Source organism: Budorcas taxicolor, chromosome 13 (genome assembly GCF_023091745.1).
Source record: "Budorcas taxicolor isolate Tak-1 chromosome 13, Takin1.1, whole genome shotgun sequence".
Taxonomy (NCBI): Eukaryota; Metazoa; Chordata; class Mammalia; order Artiodactyla; family Bovidae; genus Budorcas; species Budorcas taxicolor.
In genome coordinates, this window is record NC_068922.1 from 48,184,710 (window position 1) to 48,193,051 (window position 8,342).

At 41.4% G+C, this 8,342-nt stretch overlaps 1 pseudogene; it reads right to left on the minus strand.

Annotated features, from left to right (window-relative positions):
* Window positions 1-4,344: 4,344 nt before the first annotated feature.
* LOC128058747 (pyridoxal kinase-like) lies at window positions 4,345-5,489 on the minus strand (annotated as a pseudogene).
* Between the last annotated feature and the right edge of the window lie 2,853 nt (window positions 5,490-8,342).

Here is an 8,342-nt window from a genome sequence, read left to right on the forward strand (position 1 = left end):
CCATGCACCTATGGGTACATTATTTTTAACAAAGGAGGTAAGAATATATAATGGGCAAAGACAGCCTCTTCAATAAATGGTGCTGGGTAAACTGGACAGCTACATGTAAAAGAATGAAATGAGAAGACTTCCTAACATCATACACAAAGATAAACTCAAAATGAATTAAAGACCCAAATGTAAGACCAGAAACTATGAAACTCTTAGAGGAAAACAGGCAGAACACTTGATAACATAAATCAAAGCAAGATCCTCTATGACCCATCTTCTAGAGTAATAGAAATAGAAACAAAAGTAAATGAGTGGGACCTGATTAAACTTAAAAGCTTTAGCACAGCAAAGGAAACTATAAGCAAGGTGAAAAGACAACCCTCAGAATGGGAGAAAATCATGGCAAATGAAACACTTGACAAAGGATTAATTTCCAAAATACATAAGCAGCTCATACAACTCAATACCAGAAAAACAAACAACCCAATCAAAAAGTGGGAAAAAGACCTAAACAGACATTTCTCCAAAGAAGACATACAGATGGCTAACAGAAGAAAAGATGCTCAACATTGCTCATTATTAGAGAAATGCAAATCAAAACTACAATAGGATATCACCTCATATTGGTCAGAATGGCCCTCATCAAAAAGTCTACAAAAAATAAATGGTGGAAAGGGTGTGGAGAAAAGGGAACACTCTTGCACTGTTGGTGGGAATGTAAATTGATACAGCCACTATGGAAGATGGTATGGAGATTCCTTAAAAAACTAGGAATAAAACCACCATATGATCCAGCAATCCAACTCCTAGGCATATACCTTGAGGAAACCAAAGTTAAAAGAGACACATGCATCCCATTGTTCATTGCAGCAGTATTTAGAGTAGCTAGAACATGGAAGCAACCTAGATGTCCATAGACAGATAAATGAATAAAGAAGTTGTGGTGTATATACACAATGGAACTTTACTCAGGTATAAAAAGCAACACATTTGAGTCTGTTCTAATGAGGTGGATGAACATAGAACCTATTATACAGAGTGAAGTGAGTTAGAAAGAGAAAGATAAATACCATATTCTAACACATATATACGGAGTCTAGAAAAATGGTACTGAAGAATTTATTTACAGGGCAGCAATGGAGAAACAGACATAGAGAATAGACTTATGGACATGGGGAGAGGCGAGGAGAGGTTGAGATGTATGGAAAGAGTAACATGGAAAGTTACACTACCACATGTAAAATAGATAGCCAACAGGAATTTGCTGTATGGCTCGAGAAACTCAAACAGGGGCTCTGTATCAATCTAGAGGGGTGGGATGGGAAGGGAGATGGGAGGGAGTTTCAGAAGGGAGAGGATATATGTATACCTATGGCTGATTCATGTTGAGGTTTGATAGAAAACAGCAACATTCTGTAAGGGAATTATCCTTCAATAAAAAATAAATTAATTAAAAAAGTATTCTTAAGTAGCTCATGTGCAGTGAAACTGATGGGAATTGACTCTTAAGTTTGTATTTCCTACTTAAGAAGGGCTTCTGCACTGGACTGTTTTATAGAAAGGACTTCTGACCTCAAATGACACACTAAGACAAAGGATGACAGCAATGGCATACAGCTGACACGGGAATCCACACTGGGCCTGCAAGACCCACCCTACTAATTCAATTGTTCTGTGAACTGAATACTTGTCCTCCTATTCAAAATGGAAACTTATTGTTTTGCTTCTAGCTATACTTTTGTCCTAATGCTGAGAATGAAAAGAAAATTCTTTAGTAAAATTGTCACAGAGTATAACTAAAGAGCCTCTTGATGAAAGCAAAACAGGAGAGTGAAAAAGCTGGCTTTAAAACTCAACATTGAAAAAACTAAGATTATGGCATCTGTTGCCATCACTTCATGGCAAATAGATGGGAAAAAAGGGTGACATTTCATTTTCTTGGGCTCCAGAATCACCATGGACAGTGACTTCAGCCATGAAATTAAAAGACATTTGCTCCTTGAAAAACTATGACAAAACTAGACAGTAATACATACATATTAAAAAGCAGAGACATCTCTTTGCCAAGAAAAGTCTGTATAGTCAAAGCTTTGGTTTTTCCAGTAGTCATGCATGGATGTGAGAGCTAAACCATAAAGAAAGTTGAGCACCAAAGAATTGATGCTTTTGAATTGTGGTGCTGGAGAAGACTCTTGAGAGTCCCTTGGACAGCAAGGAGTTTAAACCAGTCAATTCTAAAGGAAATCAATTCTGAATATTCATTGGAAGGACTGATGCTGAGGCTGAAACTCCAATACTTTGGCCACTTGATGTGAAGAGCCAACTCATTGGAAAAGACCCTGATGCTAGGAAAGATTAAGGGCAGGAGGAGAAGGGGGTGACAGAGGATGAGATGGTTGGATGGCATCATCAGCTCAATGGACATGAGTTTGAGCAAACTCTGGGAGATACTGAAGGACAGGGAAGCCTGGTGCCCTGCAATTCATGGGGTCTCAAAGAGTTGGACACGACTTAGCAACTGAACAACAACAATAACTCCTAGAGGCAATCTAATTGATTGTTGGATTTGCCATCAAATTCCTCTGTTAGTACAAGACCAATTGGCCATAGTACAAGACCATAATACTCATATCACTGACTTTTCAAATGTTTCTAACATTACCATCCACCTATACTGACCTCCCTTTGGCCTAACCTTTCAGGTACAAATTCTTCTATATACTAAAGCGTCCCTTCTTTGATACGATCCTTGATCCTTAGAGGCTTGACATAACTTACTTTAGGACACCTCATTCTGTTTCTTATTTAATTAACAAATGTCTTAATGAAAAAACACAAGTAAATTATGCCAGTGACTCCCTTATGTCAAATACTATAGAGATGGCTTTTGGAAAGCCTGTAAGAGAAATGACCCATGGCTGAATTTCATGCTAATAAAACTTGCAGTGAAAGCACTGTGGGAGAGATCACTTGTGCTCACCCAGGTTTTGTCTTTGTATGTGATATTGGGGCTGATCCACCTTCCTAAAGATGGGCACATAGTCTTAAATAGCTGGCAAATAGAAGGTTTATGTTTACTAGGATAATATATTACTACATTGTCTTTACATAAATAAAGAGATGAATCCATTTTTCCTCTCTATTACAGAGTCAAGAGATCCGTGTTAGCAAGATAATAAGATACCTCATGTCAAAATATTTTGGCAATCTTGGTTCCTAATGCAGGAGAATGTATAAACAGAGATATGATTAGAAATCCATCAGCCACCATTGGTCAAATAGTTGAGGAAACTGCAAAAAGCACTGCAGCATAGCAGATATCCCTAAATTCCTTAGCCCACATAGTATTGGGTAATAGAACACTGCCTCATAGTTTTGCTGGTTAAACAAGGAAGCAATAATTCTATTGCTCACACTACTTGTTGCACTTATATGAACAACCCTGGAAAAGTAGACACACACACACACAATTTCCCAAAAGGATGAAATGACTACAAGGTTGTCTGATCTTTTTTCCTGCTTTGCTTTACAAATGATCATCTTTGTCATAGTAGGTATTATTATTCTTTTGCTGGGTATGAAGTTATTCAGGACATGCTTTAAGGTTATTTCTAAAAACAAGTGTAACAATGTTTATGTGACAGTTCAGCATAATTGATAAAATTTATAGCGTATAAAGGCTTCTCTGGTGACTCAGACTGTAAAGCATCTGCCTGCAATTCAGGAGACCTGGGTTCGAGCCATGGGTCGGTAAGATCCCCTGGAGAAGGGAATGGCTACCCACTCCAGTATACCTGCCTGGAGAATTCCACGGACAGAGGAGCCTGGTGGGCTCCAGTCCATGGGGTCACAAAGAGTCAAACATGACTGAATGACTAACACTTTCACTTTCATAACCTGTAAGGGCTTTCCAGGTGGTGCTACTGGTAAAGATCCCACCTGCCAACACAGGAGATAGAAGAGATGTGGGCTCAATCCCTGGCTTGGGAAGATCCCTTGGAGGAGGTCATGGCTACCCACTCCAGTGTTCTTTTCTGGAGAATCCCACGAACAGAGGAACCTGGCAGGCTACAATCTATAGGGTTGCAAAGAATCAGACATGCCTCAAGCGACTTAGTACATGCATGCATGCATGCATCGCCTATAAAATGTTCCCCAATTAGCATGCCTGTGCATGCCCAGTTAGCTATGTCTGACTTTTACTCCCTACTCTGCCTTCCCTCAATTAAATAATCAGGCAAGTCTCTTTCTTTCTTTCTTTCTTTTTTTTCTCATAAAAAATGTAGACTTTACATTTTTCACAAGGATGAAAACCTAACGATGGTCATTAAAGGAGGCAGGTTTCTGCATCACTCAGAGCACTGTGGCCTGGATAATGATCTCTGGGTTCTTGATATTCTTTTTGCTCTGGACCATTCTCAGCTTCAGCTAGGCCAGGCTAGGCTTTGGTCTGTCCCCAGGCTTGGCTTTTGTGCACTTGATTGTCCACTGCAGAACATGGTACCTGGCAACATGGTGTACTCACAGATCACCCAGAGAGCCTTAGGGTGCCTGTGTATCCACACCAAGAGGCCCTCAGTGTTCACAAAGACTGTGTCCACCTTGTGCATCTCCACATGAATGTGCTGTGTCACCACAGAGCCATCAGTGGTCAGCATCCTCAGGCTCCCCAGCTCAATTTGGTAGTTGCTGCCTCTTGGGTGACAGCAGATCTGAGGTGGTGATGACCACCATGTTGGGGCCCATCAAATGCAGCATGTGCATCATTGCTAAGGCTTGTTTCTGGCTAGGGATCCTGCTCCTGCTCAGCAACTCAGTCTTGAGCTGGTCGTTTGTGTGTGTTAAGTTGCTTCAGCCATGTCTGACTCTTTGCTACCCTATGGACTGTAGTCTGCCAGGCTCCTCTGTCCATGGGATTCTCCAGGCAAGGGTACTAGAGTGTGTTGCCATGTCCTCCTCCAGGGAATCTTCCTGGCCCAGGGACTGAACCTGTATCTCTTAGTTCTCCTGCACTGGGAGGTGGGTTATTTACCACTGGAAGCCCCAGAACTGATTGGGGGTTATGATGTCTGCAACCAGCATGACCTTCTCTCTGTAAACCTGAAGGAAGTCCTCAAGGGAAGTACATGGAGTCTTCTTCATTCCACTTGTCTCCATTCATAGAGTTGCTCACATAAACCTGGAGTTCTGCTGTCCCAGCTCCCACAGGATGTCCACCACCATAGCCAGGAAGGATTTGTCTCGCATGTAACCTGTGAGCACGTTGTCATATTTCTTCATGTCATTCAGCTTCAGCCCATCTGACAGCTTGGGGAGTTCATCTGAGTTCAACACTTGGCCCTTCAAGGGAGAGTGGCCTGTGTGGTTTGAAAACTGGACAGAGTTCACTGTGTCCACCTCAAACCCCAAAACCTGCAGCAGGAACATGGCCACCCAGTTGCCCTCTAGCTGTGGATGACATGGCTCTGAATGGAGAGCACCTGGCTCTCCTCCTGCATGCCAGGCCTGCCTTGGCAGTGTGGGCCAGGCGGGATTAGATCTCCTCTGTGCACTGGAGCTATGTTCTGCTTGGCTCCCACCATGCTCGGGCTTCGTTTCACTTGGCTCCTCTTGGCGCAGGCCCCTCACTTGGATGGCAGACTATCTCCTTCTTAGGCAGATCTCTATACATATGTAAACAACAAAAAAGGAAGCCTAGCACTGAGGGACTTGATGGGCCCAGGGCAGGCAGCAACCACCCTGGCATTGAGGGGACAAATATTTTGATCATCAGTGCTTTCTATAGAAAGATTTACAATCAAAAGGGAAAAATAATGGATGGAAAATTTCACCTATTGAGGTATGGGAATGCCTGGTTTCTGGGTTAATCATGATTTTAATTGAATTTTATGTTAACTAAAACAGCTTGTTTGTGGTCTCTTGAACATACATTGTACATTTGCTTTAATCACTAAAGAAAAGATTGTACTGACTGGAAGTAAAGAATGTCCACATTAAAAATAAAGTTGAAATGCCTGTCTTCAAGTGATGCCAATGCTGGTATTCCTTCAGTGATAAGACTCCCTTCCTAGGTGCCAAGGACATATTAACTTGCTGTGTATGTGCTGATTTATTTTTGAAAACTTGAAATGATGTATCCCTGACTTGTTTGATGTTCTTTGTTATGACAAGATTGTGTGGAAAACCGTGCTTCTCCAGAGCAGTTCCTCAGATTAATCTGAGTTGCTGTCTCCCTGACCATAGTCCTCAATTTGAGTCAAATAAAACTCTTTTATACTACTATTGTAGATTTTTAACTGATTATTATTTTTAAAACTTTATTTATTCATTTATTAATTTTTGACTGTGTTGGGTCTTTGTTGCTGCTTGTGGGCTTTCTCTAGTTTTGGAGAGCAGAGGCTACTCTCTAGTTGTGGTGCACAGGCTTCTCATTGCGTTGGCTTCTCTAGAGCCCTGCCCAGGACAGGCTCTAGAGTGAGTTCAGTAGTTGCGGCACGTGGATTTAGCTGCTTAATGATATGTGGAATCTTCCTAGACCAGGGATTGAACCAGTGGCCCCTGCATTGGCAAGCAGATTCGTAACCACTGGACCATCAGGGAAGTTCTTTATTGTTTATTTTTGAAGACATCTGTGTGAGACATGAAATAAGAAAGCTGTCTACTGTCTTGATCCACCTCAGTTGGACACTAGCATGTTAGAGGTGACTCAAATTTTTTGTTGTCTGCTGCAAAAACACCTTGAATATTAATTTTGGAGTTACAAATAAAGTTTATCTAGTAGTGTGTGTTTGTTGTTCAGTCACATCTGACTCTTTGTGACGCCATCAACTGTAGCCTGCCAAGTTCCTCTATCAATGGAGTTCTCCAGGCAGGCATACTGGAGCAGGTAGCCATTCCCTTCTCCAGAAGATCTTCTTGACCCAGGGATCGAACCTGGGTCTCCTGCATTGCAGGCAGATTCTTTACTGTCTGAGCCACCAGGGGAGGCTGGGCAAATTCTCAAATATGGAACTGAGTAATGAGGTTCCACTGTATAGAGATATAGATTTAACACCCAGGAGAAAGAGCTAAAAGAATTAGAAATGTTTGCCTCTGGGAACAGGAGGACACTGTATGGCAAAGAAAGGGGTATGAATCTGTTGCCTTCAATTAAGTATAGATTTTAACCTGTTAAAAAATTTAAAATGAATAATTTTTCAAAAATATTTTAAATCACTCCTTTTTCCTTGCCTTTTCCCTTCTGCTTTGCTGGTGGGAAATGTTATCTATTGTTATTGGATTTCACTTTCCTGACCTCTCTCCAGCATCTTAAGAAGATCCCAAGGGTATAGAGCTTTCTGGAAGGGCTCTCTGGGCTCCAGTTCCACTGGTCTCTAAAAATTTGTCTTCTCTAAGTACTTACTTAAAGGAAATGTCTTTCCTTCCCTGAGCCCAGTTTGAGCCCGCTACAAACTTCCAGTGCTACAATGAATATCTTTCCTGCATTTTTCTGGGGAGAGAATGGTTCTTGGGAAGGGAACAGGAGATGGCAACCTCAACTTCTTAGTAGGAATTGCAAATGACAGTTGGTTCCAATCCTTGACCACTATGGAGGATAAGCTCAAGTTTTCAGTTTCCTGAGTCATGGTGAGTACTTTCTGTGTTCCAGGCACAGTATCTAGTTCTTTGTATGCATTATGTCACTTAATCCTCACAACCTAAGGGGACATATTACAGATGAGGGAACTGAAGCTTAAGGAGCTTAAGCAATTTGCTCAAGGTCACTCAGGTATTAAGTGGCAAACTTGGAATTTGAAGTTGGACCCGTTTAACTCTTAAACCAATGTTCTCAATAGCTCACAATACTATTGGCACACACATGCAGTATTCCTTTTGCAAATTTCAATTCTACCTAGTTTTGATAGGTTGAATTTCTGGCAGCTTCTGAGAGTTTATTGCCATTTAAGAGGGCTCTATCTCAGCAGGATGGTTTTCTTGGAGTCCACCGAGGAAGGTGTGCTTTTTGTTGCTTCTCATCCTTGTTTACACAGTTCTTTCTGTCTGTACTGCCCTCCTTGACTCTTTCTTTGTGTAAATTCCTACCTCTCCTTTAAGAACTAGCGCTGTAGGTGGTGAAGCTGTGGGAAGCACAGATGGAGGAAGGAGAAGTTTTAACTTTGAATGAAGGTTGATATTTAAATTTTTACATGAAACTAGACTATCCCTTACCAAACTTTTTTTTTTTTTTTTAATGGCCAGCCAGTGTCAGGAGTACTTTTCATGATCTAAGAGGGCTCAGATATCTTATAAAAGCTGCCCTGATTTTCACCCAAGGAGGGGAAGATAAATACCCCTTCTCCTTGTGTCTACAG